This window comes from Chlorocebus sabaeus, chromosome 15 (assembly GCF_047675955.1).
Source record: "Chlorocebus sabaeus isolate Y175 chromosome 15, mChlSab1.0.hap1, whole genome shotgun sequence".
Taxonomy (NCBI): domain Eukaryota; kingdom Metazoa; phylum Chordata; class Mammalia; order Primates; family Cercopithecidae; genus Chlorocebus; species Chlorocebus sabaeus.
In genome coordinates this window covers 49,636,945-49,659,034 of record NC_132918.1, presented here as the reverse complement: position 1 = coordinate 49,659,034, position 22,090 = coordinate 49,636,945, and the positions used below count along the sequence as shown (strand labels likewise).

At 41.0% G+C, this 22,090-nt stretch overlaps 1 protein-coding gene and 1 long non-coding RNA gene across 17 annotated transcripts in view; one reads left to right on the top strand and one right to left on the bottom strand.

Annotated features, from left to right (window-relative positions):
* Nucleotides 1-22,090, top strand: part of ZBTB38 (zinc finger and BTB domain containing 38) — a 161,768-nt gene that overhangs the window by 57,681 nt on the left and 81,997 nt on the right. For 8 of the 16 annotated variants that reach the window (XR_012095573.1, XR_005241895.2, XM_038002775.2 and 5 more), the window contains 2 exons: nucleotides 3,485-3,550; nucleotides 21,106-21,210. The gene's annotated coding sequence lies outside the window, so the exon portion shown is untranslated. Of the gene's footprint in view, nucleotides 1-2,610; nucleotides 3,369-3,484; nucleotides 3,551-4,050; nucleotides 4,498-15,814; nucleotides 19,629-19,662; nucleotides 20,333-21,105; nucleotides 21,211-22,090 lie in introns of those variants that run through there. The other 8 variants (XM_073023555.1, XM_073023553.1, XM_073023554.1 and 5 more) reach the window with 5 other exon arrangements.
* Nucleotides 2,496-3,345, bottom strand: LOC103241569 (uncharacterized). The gene is made up of 2 exons (XR_500496.2): nucleotides 3,238-3,345; nucleotides 2,496-2,613 (listed from the first exon to the last, which is right to left on the bottom strand). It is a non-coding gene; the product is annotated as an uncharacterized lncRNA (long non-coding RNA).

Here is a 22,090-nt window from a genome sequence, read left to right as displayed (position 1 = left end):
AAACACTTTTATTTTTTATTTCAATTAGAATAACCTAACCTGACAACAATGTACCCACAAATGTTGACTATCTCTATTAGGTGTAAAAAGAACCCAGCTGTAATGTTTAATGTGGTGAACAGCATAAAGGAGCATGCAAACTGATCCAAATGTTTATAAACCAAGTATTCCTCTGGGACTCAGTGCCCTGACTTTATGTTTTTTTAAAAACATAGAGAGTCAAGCTTTGTTCATACTTGAATTATGTACATTGCATTAGCCGTGCAATTTAACTTTAACCCACAGGACTGCAAAGAAAATTAGCTCAGCCTGCGGAACAACGAGACCGCGAGCAAGTAAGCACGTTAATCAAAGTGAAAGGCTCACCCTTCACTTCTAGCTCTGTCCTTTTCCAGCCTGTGCCTGCCAGATTATTTCGGGTTCCTCGTATTTGACTCGTCAAAGTGGCAGAAACAGGCTAAAATGTTCACTGTGGAAAAGGGATTTGCCTTTTAAATTAATGTTTGTGCACATGCCCCGAGGAGGCTGATGAGAAGCACGCAATTTTTTAAAATCATAAGTGAATGCATACCCTTGCCACTAGTAATCATGACAAAGCTTAAGTAATTCAGGCATGATCATGGTTTTCTGAAAGTATAAAACAGGATTTACTAGTTGATAATGTCTGCCTAAACAAGCTCATTGCTTTGAATATTTTCAACTATAGTTCGTATTTGTTTAACCCGAGCAGGTCTGGTAAATGTACCACATTTACTGATTGAGTGTCTTGGAACATCACAAAATAAACCAATACGTAGCTTTTAGGCTGAGGGTGGACAGAGAACCCCATAGGGGGTTTGGAAACTGCCCTGGCATCTGGCTTACAAGTACCAGTAGGGGACCTGACCACATTCACCACCTTTCCCTGTAAAGGGAATAGAATACTATTTACTCATCTCCTGGGAGCCTAATATGGATTACTGTCGTTGTCACTGTCATTTATTATTCCCGACAGAGGAGGCAGACGACTTAGTTCTATGTGGTCAGAGTTGATTCCATAACGTGTATATTTAGCCTACATGATAATAATTTGTGAGTATTTTTAAATGAATGTCTAGCTTTCAAACGTCATTAATGGGGAATATCTCAACAGACATGAAGAGCATTCAATGCCTAGGTGTTTGCGTCAACCTCCTCCCACCCCACTCTAAGGACTCTGCTTCATAGATGACCGTATATTGAATTGGTGCCTTATAACTCACCGTGATCATCCCTCTAATTCTCGACCCCCATGGTAAAGGAGGAATTGGCCTAAGGACACTCCATTCTAATTTTCTGACGCTGTCAATGCTAACCAGAACTCATAGAGCAGTGATGTGGGGGTGGGGAAGATGGTTCCACTATTGGTATGAGACCAGGAGCTACTGTTTTCGTTAGAGCCACATTTATTTCTGGAGTAGTTGTGAGAGAGAGATGTACTCCAAAGAGAAGAGGACTCTCGCTATGGTTCAGGTATGACCGACCATCTGGAGAACTCAACTCAGAGACTTTAAAGTATATAGGATATAGGAAGGCAGGGTACATTCCACACACTAAGCTAAAAATCAGTTATGCTCTGGGGCAGGAGATAGAATGAGAGCTAGAAACAAAAGATCCAGTTGTGAAACCTAGTACCTCAGCTGAGGTGTTTGAACATATTTTCTCTTTTAAAAAAATTCTGGGGAACTTCCATATGTTGCTAACCTGATTATTTTCAGCCAGTCCTTACAGAAGATTGAGGTGCTGGAAAACTAGCAACCCCAGAAAATATCAACTCATTTTTGCACATGTTAAAATTAACAACAGCATATTCAGTGAGGCAATAGGCAATTAAAGACTTTTGGAGAGATAAGAAGAAGAAAACTATAAATATTACATATTCAAAATCAGTCTCAGCATTTTATAAAAATGTTGGCTTATGTCCAGGATCTACGGGTGGGGGTGGGTATGGTTTCTTTGTAGCTAAAGAAATAGAGTGGAAAAGAATCTGTTCTATTTCCTTAAAAATAAAAGACTTCTTGTTTTATACAGCATGGCAAATAAAATGCTTTTTTGTTTTTTTACCTACCGGCAGGATCTGGAGGAAATTTTGCTAGCAAGCTATGCTGTTTTCCTCTTTGGGGACCTGGTGACACTGGTTTTGTAGCAAAACCGTATTTGCTTATTAGGCATTTCTTTAAAATCCTGAATAAGCAGCTCTTTCAACAGTTTTTGTTCCACATGTTAAACATTTCATTGCAATTCGAGCTTCGAGTGTGTGTGTGTGTGTGTGTGTGTGTGTGTTGATAGGAAGGAATGAAAGGGGGTGCATAAGAATTCTTGAAGGTTTTTTATTTAAAAAATTAATTCCTCACCATTACGTAGTGGAGTATCTGCAGAAGGTGATTCCAATTTGTTACAAACCGCCAAACTAGATCCCATCAATCTTGAGCAGTGGGGGTAGGGAGGTGGTATTGAAGACGACATGAAATTTGGTGTTTGAGTAGATGAGATTTAATTTTCGGAAAACATTTCACTCATAAAACGGATATCAACCCGGTGTCAGCACTGACCTCCTGATGTCAATGTCATCATGCAAGCGTAGCTAAAATAAGCCTCAAAGTAAAACAAAGAAACATTGCATCTCAGCACAATACGATTTCTTCTCTTACAGTATGTACTATCTATAGCCTTTTGGTATTCCTATTAATGGCTTGTTACTTTAAAATTTAGCTTTTGGAGGGGGAGGGAGGAGAAAAATCATTTTGCATTTTCTATGTTCTGAACGCATACAGTATGCTGCTGTAAGTCTTCGTATTATTTAGGTCAGTATCCTAAGGATAGCTTTTATCGTTCATGATGGTCAGCTATACAGCCAGAAGAATTCAGCATCAATTTATTTTTCTGTTCTGATTTTATTCTGCTTCCAAGTTTTAAAAAATCCATTCATATTTTAATAAAATTCTGAGGCGGTATCTGCCGCTCTGTACTGCAGATCCATTTAGCAGGATACATTTACACTGCTCGTGGTTAAAGGTTATAGCACGGATACAGACAGCTGATCATGCATTCTTCTACAAGCCTGCCGGCACCATTTAGGGTTTTGAAAAATAATCTAGAAATGCTATACCCTTTATCAAAATTATTCTTTACTTTGCAAAAGCTTAACAGTTTTGGTTTTTTCTTAGCAATTCTATAAAATTAACAATCTATAAAATGCATCCCGGACCAGATACATACTGTATTGAGAGCTTTCTTCAAGAAGAGAATATGAGAGTGTTCTTTCCAGCTTATTTTCTTCCTTAGCAAAAGGATTGTTTGATTCTCAGAAGCAGAAGGACACACTCATTGTGGAGCAGCTCTGCTTAAGTGTATGAAATGCCTTCTGTCTGGTTGCAGAATTTGGAGTTTGCTAAACAGTGTTTAGTGATTGGGCTCATCTTGCATCACCAGTTGATGACATTTTTCTTTGTTCCCTCCTACCCAGTTGAACCAAGACTCTGAGGCTGATATGCAATGTCACTTACAACATTAATCAGATACTGCATTTAAGGTGAGCTGTCCCTTGCCTCCTCCTTCCCCAGTGCTCGTGTGCTGCATGCAGTACGTATCTTGCTTCTGCGAGCCTAAGATGGCAGGCAGGATTAGTCGTGCTTGTGCTGTGTGTGCATGCTGTGTCTAGAATTCATTACACGTTGCCTAGTATTTCAGATGTGAGTATGTAAATGCTCTGTATGCCATATCATCTGGTAGCGAAGACTTGTTTTTGCCTCATTACAGCCTTAGATATTTCAACATCACCTTTCATTTCCGATTCATTTGCTTCTGGATGTTTGCTTTACATCACATTCAAAATATGATTTTACCTTTTTTTTTTTAACAAAACCAAAACCCCCCACAAACCCTAAAAACAAAAACAACAACAAAACTCTGCTACCAGATGGTGTCTCTCCTTTCTTCGTGCATTTGCTGTCTTTTAAATAATGTATGTTGTATTGTTAATTAATGTGAATATCAAATTAAACACTTGAAACTTACATGTTTATTATGCAGGTAGGAGGCAAGGTGGATTCTATTTTTAACTCTTATGCACTCCATCATGTGCAAGCAACTTGGGTTCTCAAATTTGTATTTTCAATGCTGGTATCAGTGGTTTGATTTTCAGCAAATGTGACAGTGGCCTTTGCAGTGGTCATCTCCGAGCTTTGAACTCTCAGAGGAGGAAGGGGAAAAAAATTCAACACACCACCTCCTTGGTTGCAGTCTCAGAGAAACCTTGGATGAGAAACTTCTTTTTTCAATCCTGTTTTCCTGTTGATAAATTCAGTTCTGTGATCACAGTTCATTCAAGCTGTTCTGCGTATGATTTTTGTGTGTATGTGACAATTGCATCTAAAACTTGTGAGCAAGAAGACAGAGAAATCAGTTGGTCTCCATCGCTTTACATAAAAATGGCTGAGTGTCTTGTCATGCTAGCACTGCATTAAGTGATGCATACAGGTAGGTTGAAATTTGCATGTTTTTATAGTTTTTTTTTAGCCATGCAGCAAGAACATTAGATGCATTAGAATATGACTTTTAAAAAAACAAAAATTAAATAAGACAGTTGTAATCTTTTGGGGGAGGGTTTTTAATTGGATAGCCTCTGCTCTTCAGATAGTATATAAATGTATAGCTTTTACAAACTTACTAAATGATTCTGCCATAAAAGGGAGATTATTTTTTTAAAAAATCATATATATGATAGGTGTGGTGCCATTAGACAACAAAAGAATTTTTTGAAAAGAGTGATGATTCAGCTCCATTTCAGCTTGAAACTAAAAATAAATGGGTTTCTGGAGATGATTTCAAAGAGCGTAAACAAGCTTAATAAGAAACATTAAAAATATTTAAATTTTAAGAAGCGGTCTTTAAACGTGTTATATGAAAGATGAAAATAAAAACTAATATGCTTCCAAAATTAATTTTAGGTAATATACAAGAATATATTATATTATGTATATAATTTGGGGAGATGAGGAGTTACAATTTTCAAAGAGGGAAATATTAAATATAGATGGCCCTCTTAACAGAAATAGAGCTTCACTGAATGAAACCGAGCCCCCAGAATGGTTCATTGCAGACCATATAGCTGTGGTTCTGGCACTTTTCAAAATAATTTCATGAGCTCTTTCTTTTGAGCTTAACTTCTCAAATATATTTTAGTTTCAAATTTAACACTGGGCCAGAACCTGTTTCCTTGGTAACCAAATCGTATTTCAACATGCAATAACAGATATGCAAAAGAATGTCTTTAAAAAGGAAACAAATGTTTAATGAAAAATTTACAGTTCTTTTTCCTCTCATATAGAATCTGAACTGGTTTCAGATGGTTTTAATGCGGTCTTCAAGCCTTAAAAATTAAGCCATGTTTCTAAACATATAGAGAAAGCTTGCACAGTGACAGCTTTTCTCTCCCTCCTTTGTGCTCAGCACTTTCAAAATTAAGGTTTTCTTTGCAATATGCTCCAGAATGCAGGTCAAGGTTTGTGTACAGAGGTGTAGTTTCATTATCACAAGTTCACCAGCGCCACTGAAACAAAAGGTATTTCAGAAATTCTGAGAATCAGAAAATGCTTGTGCTCTTGCCTTCCCTGATCCCTCCATTGGTGACCTCAGTGCTCTCGGTAGAAAAGGACCCAAATCCAAGCCTACGCTTCCAATGACAAGTGCACCCTGAACCTTTGTGGAAATATCTCTATAGATGTGTTAGGAAGATGGTGCTAAACCTGAAACCTCCCCGAGGTTTGCTTCGATGTGATGAACATTGAGATTCAAAACCATCTGTGTAAATGGTTGCTTTATTCTAGCAGTTTATCTAATATTCTATTCCATAGCACTATCGTAGAATTGAACCTTTCTAATGGGCTGAAGGGTGGTGGTGGTTGTTGTCATGTTGTTTTGTGGCCAACTAAAATATTTTGCTTGGAGTCTTTCTCTGGTTCAATTATTTTAGAACGTGATTCATCTCATACTGATTTTGTTCTCCAGGCTTGCCATGAAATACCCTTCCTGCAACACCTTTTTTTTTTTTTTTTTGGCTGTTGGGAGCCATTTTCCTTCTTGCCTGTGACTTTAAATGACTAAGTATATTTTGAATATAGTATCAATCAGAAGATTGTAAACTGAAGGGAAATATCAGAAACCTGATTCAATATTGCCCATTTTTTTCGTACCAACAGCATTAACAGTTGCAATAGGATCAAGCTAATTGTCATTCACTCTTGAGCAAATAATGAGCCAGGCATTTATAATTAAAACACTACTGCTAGTCAGAAAGCTTATAACTACAATGTCTTCTGTTTTGATAGGCCAGTACAAAGTAATCATTTTGCACCTATTTGAATCTTAATTACAAGATTAGATGGATGCAATGCAATTGTTTTACCATTAAAATGAATGCATGATAGATTTAACAGTGTATTTCTTCTTTGTAGAATGTCGATTCTTTTGTTTGTAACTCAAGCATGGTTGCGTCATCTTGTAGATTTTCATACTTAATGGGGTTTTTTTGTGGCATTATTCACTTATGTTGCTCTTAGTCTTGCCTAAAAGAATTTTAAACCCAATTCAAGGATCTAGAAAGCCAAATAAGATTGTTGGGAAGTGTATCGTATCATCGTCATTCTAATAAATAAATCAGTGAATAGAATAATAATTACTATATATTACTTCGTTGTGTTTCACCTGAATACTTTGCCTTCATATTTCATAGCAATCTTGATAAGGCACCAAGCTTTCCTAAACTTACCCATTTACAATTATTATTGAATTTCCAAGAGTAGCTGAAAATGCTTCTTGATGACTGTAGAGGATGGCATTTACCCCATCTCATTGTTTGAGAAGCTATCCTGAACCCATTTACACTTTTTGGCTCCAGTATTTTTACTGGACAGGCCAGAGCAGGTGCGACAAGAAGACTGTGCAAACAATTGCACTGTTCTCACCAAAACAAAATGGGCAAATATGTGGTTTTCTGTTGGAATGATTTATAATATAAAATACTATAATATTTATAATCCTGTAATACCAAGATTGCATCTCTTGCCATAATACTAGAGTGGTATTGATCTACCTCATCCATTTCCATGGATCCCCCAGAGATGGACTGGTAATCAGACTATGACTTAGAGCCTCTTCACTGTTATGTGAGAAGAATCTAGAAAGAGATCTAGCACTTTCTTTTTAGTACTAAGTCATGCTAAGTCTTTGAGTTCCTGGTACCATGTGGTTCATTCTAATAGCTCCGTTCTAGAGGAAATGCTGTTCTTAACAGCTCTCTTGGTAAATAAACAGTCCACACATTTATTAAGCATCTATTATATGCCAGGCATATTCCAGAGGCCGGGAGGGTGCTTGTGGGGAGGGGAATAAGCAAAAATATAGATGTAAATAAAGAAGGCAAGTGCACAGAGGAAAATTAAAAATTTTAAAATGAAAGTGGTCCAGGCATGGTGGCTCATGCCTGTAACCCCAACACTTTGGGAAGCCAAGACAGAAGAATTGCTTGAGACCAGGAGTTTGAGACCAGCCTGGGTAACATAGCAAGACCCCATCTCCACAAAAAATTTTTAAAATTAACTGGACATAGTGGCTGGTGTGTACCTGTAGTCCTAGCTATTCAGGAGGCTGAGGTAGGAGTATTACTTGAGCTCAGGAGTTCGAGGTTGCAGTGAGCTAGAATCATACTACTGCACTCCAGCCTGGGCAAAAAAGCAAGACTTTTTCTCTAAAAAAAAAAATTTTTTAATTAAAAAAAATAAAAAGTGAGGGTTATGTGGTTCTAGGGAGGAGAGCCACTTTAGAATGGTTGATCAGAATGTTCTGAGGATGTGGCATTTAAGTGGAGATCTGTGTGCTGAGAAGAATCTAGTCAGGTGAAGATCTGACGTGGGGCATTACCAGGCAGAGGAGCGCTCATGCTCAGCCTTCAAACTTACCTTTCTTTGTGTAAATGTTGCTGTCTCAGAGCCAGGTCTGACAGCTTCAAGGGCTGAGGCTTATTTAGGTAAGCTTCCCCTACAGTAAAAGGATGGCCCGGGTCCCTGTGACTGGTGTTGGCCATTCAAACTCCCAGAGTCTGGTACTCATGGGGTCATTGCCTTTGACCCAATCACGATGCTGAAACTGCTTCAGAAGGTACAGTCTATTGCAGTGCTAGGTGGTGATGAAATTCTGGCACAGATTCGGTGTCAACCCAAGAAATCCACAGAAGAAAGACCTCTCAGAGTAAAGAAATTTCTGAGAAGCCTCTTGCTTTATTTTTCATAAGAATTCCAGAATTTAAACCAATGGCAAACATTGAGATAGTCATTGAATTTTTTTCAAAGGCAAAATGGTGGAAGGGTCTGTCTCATCTCATCTGGCCAGTAGATTGTCTTAGTCCTAAAATGCCTCCCACCAGAGTGAAGTTTTTTTCAGGTTTTGCTAAAATGCTTCAGCTCTGCACACATCTTTGCCTGTTGGTGGCTTTCTAAAGAACTAGTGAGATTTTTTTTCTCTATTAGAGCAAGTCATTCTTTAAAAAAATCTTCTTAAGAACCAGAACTCTTTCATGCTTTTCAGGTTAGTCTGTTGACAAAGGTCAGGGAACAAAGGGAGAAGTTTGCTATGCGAGTTAGAAACTGTAAGGCTCTTTTGAGTCTTCTAAACATTTCAGAAGCACCTTCTAAGATTGATTCATTACTTAGCAGACTTTGCTTATCGCAGGAGAGGTGGCCTGGCTGGCATGTTATACTTCATTTGGTTTTGAGAGGTCCTGAAACATTCCACTACATGAAGACAAGCTTGTTCAGTTACTTTGCAGTAGAGTGGGGGAAAGGGACTGGTGTAAAGGGGCTCTCTGCCCATTAGTGGGGAAGGAGACTGCAACAATTCAGTTTACTTCTTGGAGCATTTTTTGAGCATCTGCTATGTGCCAGACACTGCTATAAGCCAAGCAGAATGAAATACGACATGGTCCCCTATGAAACTGCAGTCCAGGTTCCCACACAAGGGTAGAGCATTGTATGGACAAGCACAATTGTGTATCCTCCCTGTTCCAGGAAGAAATAAATGGCGTGCTGTTCTCTTAATGGCCTTTTATGCTGTTCGCTGGAGGCCATCACTCAGTTTGGGGCATTTCAGCTGATGACAAGGACAGTTCTTCACTCGGACTTTGTGTCTTGACCTCACCACCTTTCCAAGATGTCTTGGCTCCTAATAAGCCACCGTATGTCTGGCTGCCCTTCTCCAAGCTGGTCTGCCTGCATTGCCAGGTGACCTCAATAACGGCTGCCACTTTTGCATTCATGAGCAGATGTTAAGTTGAGAAGCCCTCGAATGCAAAAATTTGAATTTGTGATGCAGGCAAGATGCTTTTGCTTTTTTACCTTCCCTGGCTGACAGTGGGGGGTCTCCATGCTGGCTGTTCTGCAGAAGGTTTTCTGGACAGCAGGTAAATCAGAGACCAGTTGCAAAATCAATTGTCTTTGTTAGGTGATCCCAGCATGCCACTGCCTTAGCCTAAATGTCTCATTGACCAGAAAATTGTTCTTTTGATCTCATAACTCATTTTGCATTTTTTTCCCCCTTAATGTCCTCCTTGCTTCTGCAGCAATTCCTGCTCAGGGTTCAAGACTAGCACTTGTGTCTACACTCTCTCTGTTTGGCCTGTGGAGGGAGTTTGTTTTCTGGTGCTGTTTGGTTTGAAAAATGCCAGTGTAAATATTCTTTCTGTGCTCATGAAAAGCAGTGGAGGCTTTTATTACATGCTTTCTACAATCAAACAATCCTCTTCCTTACTCTGTGGTCATTGCTGCCAAATGGATATTTTGAAATTTCTTTTCCTCTTGCTTGCTAAAATCTCCCACCCTGTCTGAGGCCTTGCTCTAATTAAGGCCTAACAATCCTGCCGACCTTCCCCAGCGCTGAGCATGACGTAGAGTCCCTGCCCCGAGGGCCTTACAAGCCAGTGAAGCCAGAAAACAAAAGCCACCAGCTGAGTGTGTGGTTAAATCCCAGAAGGGCAGTGCCCTTGTCATTTTTTTTTAAATTAATTTATTTATTTTTCCTTTTCTCTTGCTTCTTGAACTGAGGAAGGGAAGAGAGGAACCTGGAGCAGGGAAAGGAAGGAACTACACCATGGAAAGATTCTCTGAAGTACTCAGGGTACTGGGGAAACAATGCTGAAGAGAATGGGGTGGTCATCTGGGAAGCAAAATGGGGAGCTGGCTGTAGATAGAGAGGGCAGCACGGGGCAGGGTGAGGATGCAGAAGGTAAGAAAGAGGGAACAAAGGAAGCAGTCAGGAGGCAGCTGGGGGACAAAAGGAGATGCCGCTCTGCTGCGCCATGGAGCCGGGGGAGCAAGGTACCAGGGAGAAAGTGGGAAGGGATTGCAACTAGAAAAAGAAGGCTCAGGAGAGACCCTCAATGCAGGTTGTAGGCCTACTGCATATAGACTGGGTGCTATGATGTACTCTCTGGCTTCACTCATAATGTTGGCCTTGCTACTTAATTGCCCCATGTTGCCTATTGTGAAGTGCTTAGAGATTGATGTCCTTAAAGGTGATTTACTGCAGAGTCATATAAACTTTCCTTTTTTTTTCTTTTTTTTTTTTTTTTTTTTTGAAATGGAGTCTCGCTTTGTCGCCCAGGCTAGAGTGCAGTGACACAATCTCGGCTCACTGCAACCTCCGCCTCCTGGGTTCAAGCGATTCTCCTGCCTCAGCCTCCTGAGTAGCTGGGACTATAGGCAAGCACCACCACGCCCGGCTAATTTTTGTATTTTTTTAAGTAGAGACGGGGTTTCACCGTGTTGGCCAGGATGATCTCCATCTCTTGACCTCGTGATCTGCACGCTTCGGCCTCCCAAAGTGCTGGGATTACAGGCGTGAGCCACCGCACCCAGCCTGAACTTTCCATTTCTATCCCAAGTCTCCTGTTCTACATGCTGAGGATGCCAGAGGGCCCCCTTACCACAACTCCCCACCACCCCCTACCACCCTCCTCCCTGTTCCTGTACTAGGTCTGAATTAAACATTAAATGAAATAAGCAGACTTTTTATTCATGTTGTGTGATCAGGTGCTTTTGGTCTTCTACAAAGCACAGACCGACAACCTACCCAAAATACCTGCTGTACACTGCAGATTTTGGAAATTATTTTCCCCAAAGTCAGGTTGCCCACTGCAGGCATGCTACTTTGCTTTGGGAACCCCCAGAGCCTTCCTCTTCCTTCCTTCACCAGCCTATCCAGCCCCGGGTCTGAGTGCCTGTGGAGCCATCCTCAAAGGATATTCTCATTGTTTAAATCGCTTGGTCTCCAGGAGACCACACCTGGCTGGCATACCAGCATTTAGCACTGTGTCATCCCTGTACTTCCTGCTAAGCTCTTATGGGAATCTGAACTACAAGTTTCAGTTGCCTTGTTGATTTTACTCTTTTTACTCTATCTTTGAGGTAACCGTGGCCCAGAGAAGATGGGACTTCTCAAGGTCTCTCGGAGAGTTAAGTGGTGGAATGAAACCATGCGTGACTCCTAGACCAGTGCTCTTTCTACTAAAGCTGCCTTGAGGTCACAGGGAAAGGCCAGTTCTAAACCAGGGGCTGACAAACTTTTTCTGTAAAGAGTCAGACAACAAATACTTTGGCTTTATGGCATGAAAAAAACAAATTTTCAACAAATTGAGTTTAAAGATCTACTTGGTTTTTATTAGCAATTCGTGAATCAGGCAACATGCTATCTATAAGAAATAGGAAGGTACTCTGTTGGGCATGGCAGAACAGTTGGTTTTCATAAGGTAGCTTAGGCAGTTATAAGGAAATAACATAATACAAAAAGCAGATTGGTTAACATCAGGTTACTGCAGGTAGTTTTCCTTATAAAGATTAAAGCAGAGGGGACTTCTTTATTATTCTGACTAAAATTGGCCTATTATCTCTCTCCTAATTTCTCAAGTCAGATAAACAACTTCATTTCAGTTTGGTGATGTGGAACTTTAGCGTGAGTGACTCCATTTTGGTTTGGTCTCTTGGGGCTTAGTGCAGGAGCCAGTCTAAATCAATGGCCTCCTATACATTTAATTTAACAGTGAGTCAAGGCAAAACTGAAGATAATTCATAGGTATTTATATAACAATTGACAAAGCAAATTTTCATAAATTTTGTATTGATGAAATTCAAAGTACAACAATATGTACTATTAAGTATAGTAATAATGATAGATATACTATCATTCATAGATACAGAAATGAATGACTGTGACTGTGTCTCAAAACTTTGGCCGGGCGCGGTGGCTCAACCCTGTAATCCCAGCACTTTGGGAGGCCGAGACGGGCGGATCGCGAGGTCAGGAGATCGAGACCATCTTGGCTAACACGGTGAAACCCCGTCTCTACTAAAAAATACAAAAAACTAGCCGGGCGAGGTGGTGGGCGCCTGTAGTCCCAGCTACTCGGGAGGCTGAGGCAGGAGAATGGCGTAAACCCGAGAGGCGGAGCTTGCAGTGAGCTGAGATCCGGCCACTGCACTCCAGCATGGGGGACAGAGCGAGACTCCGTCTCAAAAAAAAAAAAAAAAAAAAAAAAAAAAACTTCACTTATAAACTCTGAAATCTGCATTTCATATAATTTTCACATCATGAAATACAGGCATACCTCAGATATCACAGGTTCGGTTCCAGGCTACTTCAATAAAGCAAATGTTGCAATAAAGCAAGGTGCACAAACTTTTTAGTTTCCCGGTGCATGTAAAAGTTGTGTTTGCATTATACTGTAGTCTTTTAAGTGTATAATACCATTATGTCTACAAAAATGTTTATACCTTAGTTTAAAAATAGTTTGTTGCTAAAATTTGCTACCGATGTCTGAGCCTTCAGCAAGTCATAATCTTTCTGCAGGTGGAGGGTCTTGCCTGGATGTTGAAGGCTGCTGACTAAACAGTGTTGTGTTGCTGAAGGTTGGGGTGGCAATTTCTTAAAATAAAACAACAGTGAAGTGTGCTGCATTTATTGACTCTCACAAAATATTTCTCTTTAGTATGTGGCACTGTTTGATAGCATTTGACCCACAATAGAAATTTCTTTCAAAAGTAGAGTCAGTCTTCTCAGACTTTGTCCTTGCTTCATCAACTAAATTTATGTAGTATTATATCTCCTTTGTTGTCATTTCAACAAGGTTCACAGTGTCTTCACCTGGAATAGATTCCACCTCAAGAAACCACTTTCTTTGCTCATCCATAAGAAGCAACTCCTCATCTGATCAAGTTTTATAATAAGATTGCAGAAATTCAGTCGCATCTTTAGGCTCCACTTCTAGTTCTCTTGCTGTTTCCACCACATCTGCAGTTACTTCCTCCACTGAAGTCTTGAATCTCTCAAAGTCATCCATGAGGGTTGGAACCAACTTCTTCCAAGCTCCTGGTGATGTTGATATTTTGACCTCCTTCCATTAATCATGAATGTTCTTAATGGCATCTAGAATGGTGAATCCTTTCCCAAAGGTTTTCAATTTGCTTTGCCCAGATCCATCAGAGCAATCACTGTCTATTGCAGCTACAGCCTTATGAAATATATTTTTAATAAGACTTGAAAGTCAAAATTATTCTTTGATCAGGACTACAGAATGGATGTTGTGTTAGCAGGCATGAAAACAACCTTCATTTCCTTGTACATGTCCGTCACAGTTCTTGGATGACCAGGTGTATTGTCAATGAGCAGTAATATTTTGAAAGAAATCTTTTTTCTGAGCAGTAGGTCTCAACAGTGGGCTTAAAATATTCACTAAACTAGATCTGCTGTTATCTAGTCATTGTTGTTCCATTAATAGAGTACAGGCAGAGTAGATTTAGCATCATTCTTAAAGGCCCTAAGATTTTCATAATGGTCAATGAGCACTGGCTTCAACTTAAAGTCACCAGCTGCATTAGCCCATAACAAGAGAGTCAGCCTGTCCTTTGAAGTTTTGAAGCCAGGCACTGATTTCTCCTCTCTATTTATGAAAGTCCTAGGTGACATCTTCTTCCAGTGGAAGGCTGTTTTGTCTACATTGGAAATCTGTTGTTTAATGTAGCCACCTTCATCAATTGTCTTAGCTAGATCTTCTGGATAACTTGCTGTAGCTTCCACATCAGCACTTACTTCACTTTGCACTTTTATGTTATGGAGACAGCTTCTTTTTTAAACTTCATGAACCAACCTTTGCTTGCTTCACATTTTTCTTCTGCAGCTTCCTTACCTCTCCTAGCCTTCCTAGAATTGAGGAGAGTTAGGGCCTCACTCTGGATTAGGCTTAGGCTAAAGGGAATGTTGTGGCTCATTTGATCCTCTATCCTGACCACTCAAATTTTCTCCATGTCAGCAATAAGGCTTTCTTATCATTTCCGTGTTCACTGGAGTATCACTTTTAATTTCCTTCAAGAACTTTTCCTTACAACTTGGCTAAATGCTTAGCACAAGAGGGCTAGCTTTTGACCTGTCTTGACTTTCAATATACCTTCCTCATGAAGTTTAATTGTTTCAGGCTTTTGATTTAAAGTGAGAAATGTGCAATTCTTCCTTTCACTTGGACATTTAGAGGCCATTGTAGGGTTAATTAGCCTAATTTCAGTATTTTTGTAGATGAGGAAATATGGAGGCCCAAGGAGAGGAAGAGAGGTAGGGAATGGCCAGTCAGTGGAACAGTCAGAACATAAACATTTATCAATAAAGTTCACCATCTTATATAGGCGTGGTTCATGGCACCCCAAAGCAATTACAATAGTAACATCAGATCACTATAATACATATAATGATAATGGAAAAGTTTGAAATATTGTGAGAATTACTAAAATGTGACACTGAGACACAAAGTGAGCACATGCTATTAGGAAAATGGCACCAGTCAGACCTGCTTGACGCAGGGTTGCCAGAAACCTTCAACCTGTAAAAAAAAACACCACAGTATCTACAAACCCAATAAAGTGGAGTGCAATAAAACGAGCTATGTTTATATTCTCCTTTTGATTTTTTCCCAATAAGTAAAAAACGTATAAACTATTCTTAGCTTATAGGCTACACAAAAACAGGTATCAGGCCAGATGTGGCCCGAGGGACCTAATGGGTTTTGCAGGCCCATTTTCTAATTGGAAACCTGTAAACTGGGGCCCTATTGGCCAGATTCAGTCCACCTGTGTGTTTGTTTCACTTCTAACAATGTTTTTAGTTGAATGAGTTGCCAGTATTTTTGTTTCTTGGTTTTAAAATGATATTACTTTTTTTTTTTCAAATTATAAAAGTAGTATATCCCTACTATGAGGTAATTTGGAGTGTTGAACATTTTGGCATGGATCCCTTCAGCCTTTTATCTATGCATGGTGTATTTTTTAATAGTTGAGATAGTAATTTGTAGACAAACTATGTATCTGCTTGTCTACTTAACATCCTAGCAGAAGCATTTTATATCATTTTAAATAAATACTTTTATTAACATAACCTTTTAAAACTTTATGAAAATCTTTAAACATATGTAGTAGAGGCTAGTTTAATGAACTCCTTGTTAGTTCTTTGACAGTTGTCAACTGCTAGCCAATCTTGTTTCATGTAAATCTCCTTCTGTATTATTTTGAAGCAAATCTCAGACATCGTATAATTTCTAAATATTTTAGTATGATTTAGTATGATTCTCTAAAAGCTAAATATTCTAAGAAAAAGGGTTTTCTCTCCGAAAAGAAACACTAAACTATTTAGGGGTAAAAGAGAATGTTGTCTGTAACTTTCATATGGTTCAGGAAGGTCTGGGTAAAGAGTATACAGGAATCTTTTTTTTTTTTTTTTTGCACTGTTCTTGCAACACTTCTATAAGTTTGAAGTATTTTGAAATAAAAAGTTTTACAAATGTATATTACTTTTAAAATATACTTTTAAAATGTGGATTACTAAAAAAGAAAAATAACCACAGTACTAGACCACACCAACAAAGAACAATCATTCTTTAATAACAGCAGAACATCATAGCATTCAAAAATGAAAGGTCATCTTTTAAAAAACCAATTTATTTGTTCAAGGCTCAAATCCAAATAAAGTCCATACAGTGCAACTGACACGATTAAATTTTATTTAATTTATAGGTTTCCCTCCTCTCTTTTTTTCCTTGCTATTGCTGTAAAAATTTTTTTGAAGAAACTGTTTGTAGAGTTTCCTCCTATCTAAAATCGGTGATTACCTCCCTTGGTGCTGTTTTATGTGTTTCTCTATCTCAGAGAGTTCCTGTAAATTGGGAGTTTACATCTACAGACTTGATCAGATTTATATTCCTTTTTTTTTTTTTTTAAGTAGTCAACATTTCATAGATTTTATGTAAAAATCCTGATTCAGGCTCCCTTAGGAAGTGCTGCCACCTGGCAACAATTGGTCCAGGGTTGAGTAGCCACCATCCCCATTCCCCACCTCCCAACCCCATTTAGGTGGGACTTGAATTCTCCTGCAGGCCAAAGTTCATGCCACTTCCCATAAGCAGTTTCACACATTTATCTGCCTGGCTCCCACAGGCATGGGAAGTTGACACCCCTATTCTAAACATTGCCTCTTCAGGGGCTTTGGTAGATTTCCTACCAAACACACACATCACACACAACAAGTGGCCTTTCAAGAACATAGTAGAGATGAGAAAAAATGATTTGGAAAGAGACTTCCTTAAAGTGCTTGAAGGGAAAGTGATAAGCAGCCAAACTGGGGGAGGCCGAGTTACAGAATTTGGTGAGAACACAGGTTGAGGGAAAGAGGAAAAAAAAGTAAAACCATGAATTAAATTAACAGAGTGCTGCTAGTATGAGAGTTGGAATGTGTTAACAGATTCCTAACCAATAGTAGGAAACAAAGACAGCAAGTTGGCTTAAAAAAGATACTTTAGTCTTTTAATATATTATAATATTGAAACCTTAAAGAGAAGAGATTAGTAAGTGTTAAATTGGCCAAGAGTCCTAGTCAGAAAGTGCAAGCAGGCAGTTGTAGGATAACAAAAATCAGTGTGGCGATTAAATGAATGAGGTAGGAAAACCTTCTAGAAAAGGCCCGTGGAAAAGAATCAGGAACCATACTGTGGGAATGGTGAAGAATTCATGGAAATTTAAGAGAAGAGATAATCTTGAAAGTCTTGGGTGTTTTTTTGGGGGGGTTTTTTTTTTTTTTTTTGCAATTGTATTGAAATGAGTAGTAGTATAAAGATAGAGGAAACACATCATGTTTAGTGGTCTTGAAAATGATAAACTTTTGCAGAAAAGAAAATAATTATGACAACTTGGGCCCTTTCTGGAAATTTCCAGATAGTTCCCCACACTCAGAAGAATGATTAAGAGAGAGAATCTGTGACTGGTTATGAGGAAGGATGGAAAATTTTGAAGGACGAGTTGATTATGTAATTTTTAGACTGTGTTGTTTAAAACTGTTGCTGTGATATTTTAGTTATTAATAACAATTTGGGGAAATCTAGTCAGTTCTGGAGAAACATTTGGCGCTAATAAGAAAGAAATGCCACTGTTGGTGAATTCCCAAGTGGATGTAAAGACCCATTCACTTGCTAAGCCTCTTAGGAAACCCAGAGCCGGTTTTACCCTTAACAAGCTGTTGACAGAGTCTGATCAAGGTACCACCTGGAACATGTTAACAATACAAAAAAGTGGATGTGGAGTCAGACTTTCAATCCCTTTATGTCACTCACCATGTGACCCTGGCAGATTACCCATGGAAAATTTCTAGGGTGTAAAGGTTGTTTTACACACAGTAGCTATGATTCTCACTGCTTGGATGGTAGGAACTCAGAACTCTGAATACTTCCAGTACTAATGGCAGCCACAACAGCCTACAATCATAGCACACTTACATAATACCAGGTACTCCTGCAAATGCTTCACATGTATTATTTCATTTAATTCTTAAAAAGTCCTACAAGGTAGGCACTGATATTAAAATTAGTCCCATTTTATAGATGAAGAAGCGAAGGGAGTTTAGCTAACTTGCCTAAAGTGGCCTTGTAAGCAACAAAGCTGGGCTTTAAACCCAGGCAGGCTGAATCCAAAGTGGAATTGCCTTGCCCTACCACCTCCCACCTTCCAGTCACAGGGAAACACAGACAGCAATACCAAATACTAGCACTTCCCAACCCTGGTTCCTAAACCGTGTGCCTCAGTTTTCTTGGAGGTCTTGGAATAATTTTCAGAGTTTCCAAAAGCTTCAGTGGAAACATACAAACATGCAATTATTAATAGACCACAAGTTTTTTAGGTTGGAATCCACTATTAACAACAGCTTAGCTCAGGTTTTGAGGAAGCTCTGATTGGCAATTGCATATACAAAAACATAGCAGGTTTTTGTTTTCGTTTAAGTGGGCAGATGAATCATTACTTAATAAATGCAATTTAGTGGAGTAGATCTTTCTGAACATGTGGCATATGGAGGAAGAATAAAGGGTGCTTGGCTTTGAGGAGGTTGGGCAATGCTAATATACATGTGTATGCATGTTGCCCAAACTGTCGGCCTTCAAAACTCTTCCTTTTATTTTTAAATAGCACGATTCTTTAATCTGACTTGGAGTCAATATATTTTTCCCTCATTATTTAAAATGTTTTGTTGGCTTTATGTTTAATATTGGAGTGATCATTTTAATATTGGATCATTCATCAAGTGATCACATTCTTAAAACATGGTCAGGAACTGGGATGCAGAATTGCAAGTACTGTAGATTCCTGGCTAAAAACGTAAGTTATGCAAAGAATTGACTTTAATCTTTTTAAGCTGTGCCCTTGAATTTTTTTAAAAGAAAATTTAAGAATAAGACTCTACTATCAAAACAAGGGAACATGGACGATTTTTTAAAAAACAAACACCTGTCCATTATTCGTGCATTAGCTCCACATGGCCAGCTTGTGGCAGGCCCTCTCTGAATACTTTTTCAATGAGCAGTCCCTGGATCTTGGAAGAAAGATGCCAGCGGCCAGGGCCCTTCATTTAAAGAAGAGGACTGGGTCTTTCGCGTGAAATAGTTTCTGTGCCACGTTGGGAAAAATCAATCTAGGCCTCTCTTGACGGCCATGGAAAAACACAGGTGACTCCTTATTCCTGAGCATTTGATGCAATTGAAACAGCACCGGACTCTGCGAATCCTGTGTGCAGAGTCTGGAACAGGAGCTCACGGACACTTCTGCGGCCCGGGGCCTTGTTCTGACAGTCACCAGGTTGTGTGGCCCAGAGTCCTAACTGCGTTGACCTTCGGCAGGTTCCGAATTGTGTCCTCCCAGAGGAGGCTGAGGCCGCTGCCTACTTGGTGGGGGGCCCCGGCTGGCCCCTGGGTCAGGCATGGGGCCTTGCGGGGCCCTCGTAGGTCCCGCCGCCGCCCTCCTGAGGCCTGATCCTTGGCGCCGCGGTTCCCCCAGCCCCGGGCCCGCAGGGCTGCGGGTCGGGCCGACCTCCTCCCGGACGGGCTGCGTCCTCTGCCCCGCGCCGGGGGCGGGCCGGGCCGGCAGAGCCGAGCCGCCGGCGTCCATTTTCTGGGCGGTGCTGTGCAGCGCCGCGGCCGGACTCACGGGTCCGGAAGCACCATGGACCCCCGGGGAAACGCGCCGGCGGCTGAGGAGCCGAGCCCCGTAAGTGCCCCTTGCAGGGTCTTCACGGGGCCGGGGGCGGGGCGAGGCGCGGCCTGCGGGCATGAGGCCCGGGGCGCCGCCAGCCCGACTGCACCTCGCTTCTGGAGGGAGCCGGGAAGCCGAGCTGGGGAAACCCTCGTAAGGGTTGAGCTTCGAAAACGCAGCAGAGCCGAGCTGCCCGCGGGGAGGAAGCGCCCGCAGGTGCCCGGACTCCGGGGCCCGCGCCCGGAGCGGAGCGGGGCGGGGCGGGTTGGGTTCGGCTGGAGAGTGCGGGCAGGTTGCGCCGCATCTCGTGGCCCAACTGCGCGGCTGTGCTAGAGGGCGGGGGCCGAGGAGGAATGCGCTCCCGGGACTGGGGACGTGGTGGGCTCGAGTCCAGCGGGCTCGGGCACTGCGTTGACAGTCACACCTCCTGTCTCCTGGATTGAGAATCGGACCCTAGTCCTGACCCTACGGGAACTTGATAATTTCCTTGATGCAACACCAAGACTCTGGAATTGAACGGGACGTGCAAAGGCAGAGAGCCCTGCCCCCAGGGGTTTGCAGTCTCAGCCGCCTACTTCTGCAGTAGTTAGGTCTGAACTGTTGGTACAACATACAACACAACCGCCTGCCGTTAGCCACTTTTTTGTAGGGTACATCATAAATCACCTGAGATTTTAGTCTGTCCGCGGTTCCGCTTTATAACTCCTGCACTGCGGTAGGTAAGTGCCTAATTCCATTCAGGACGTTGGCCCTAATTGAATATCCCTTCTAAGGATCGATTATAGGTGATATGTGTTATAGTGCCTTATACACATTTTAAAGGTTAAAGACTTTTCTTCTGTGAAGCTCAACTACTTGGTCAGATTCTCATGGTTAAAAAAATGTGGAACAGTTTTGTCCTGGTTTCAGAGAAGCAGCTAGTGAGGCGCTATATCTAAGTGTAGTGTTTTTCAAGAGTGGGGGACCCATTAGAAGACTGTGGGATCAGTTTAGTGGGTTGCTACTGGAAATCTTAACGATATAGAATATACAGTACAATACAGAGAAACATAGAATAGAAAATAACATGCATTGCACATAGTGAAGATAAGCATTGTCTTATGAGACTTTTGGTTTTCAGTTTATATAACATAAATTTTTAAAACAGTGGGTCACTGGCTGAAAAGTTTTTAAAACCCTGACTTACTGGTTAATGGCCCAGGCTTTGGAATCAATTGAATCTGGATTTGAGTCCTAGTTGTCACATAAACCAGCTGTGTGACCTCGAACAAGTTCTGTGGCCCATTAGAGTCTCCGTTTCTATAGCTGTAAAATGGGGGAATGTTCCCTACATCTGAAGGTTGTTATGAAGACAACACGAAACCACATATGTCAACCACTTTGTGGGTGCTTGACTTATGTGTTCAGTATGTGCTAATTGCAGTTATTGTTGTTAAAACATCAAATCCTAGCAGCTAGTCATGGGACACTGCACTTTTCTTTTTCTTTTTAGATCTTGATGTGGAAGAAATGGAGGACTCAGAACCAAGGATTTCCAAGTGATTTCTTCCAAAGCACAGGAATCTAACTCTGTTAAAGCTGGTCCGTTCTAACTGAGGTAACTAAATTCGCGTCTCTCCTTAGTCTACATGAGACAGGAAATGGTCTTTCTGAGGGACTCCCAAAGGGTATATGATTCAAGACAGCAATCCATCAAGTTTTGGGGTTACAAAGTGACCATGACACTCAAGTGATGTGTTACTGGGAGACCGGATGTGTAAAGCCCCCGTGATGAAGGGGAACTAGGAGATCAAGGCCTTAGGACAGCTGGTTTCTCATTCCAGTTCTGTCAGCAATTGTTCTGGAGTCTTCTACATGTCTCTTCACAGATCTCTAGTTTCCCTAGGCTGGAAAGATGCACTGACATTGCTGAGGCCCAGAGAGTTTAGATGACGCTTCAGGGTTACCCAGTGAGTTGGGGTCAAGGCAGGACTGGACCTTGGATCTTCATTGCTCAGTCACGTAGCCAGCTTCAGGGCCCTCTGTGAGGTGAGCGCTCTGCTAGGCACAGAGTATACAAACGTGAAGAGACCATCCCCAGGACCCTTGCAGCTGTCACAGCCAAGTATTGACGGCCCAACACACTAAGCTCTACCTTGGAGCCATATACGAAGTCCCAGATGGTGACAATAACAACTACCATTTATCAAGCATTTGTATGCATGTGTATGCTAGGCAGCGTGTGAAGGGCTTTAAGCACAGTATTGTTTATTTACCCCTCACGATAGCCCTATGAGGTGAGGAAGAATAGGCGTAAAGGATTGAAATGTGAAAATAGAGACAGGTCATGGAGGGCTTTGCATCTCATACTACATGTATGAAGTCCCTTCTGTGGGCACAGCACTGTGCCAGGACTGCAAAGTGACCATCCTGGAGGAGCTTGCAGCCTGATTCCAGAGAGGCACGGTAGGATGGATGGTGCTTGCCATTCACCCCCA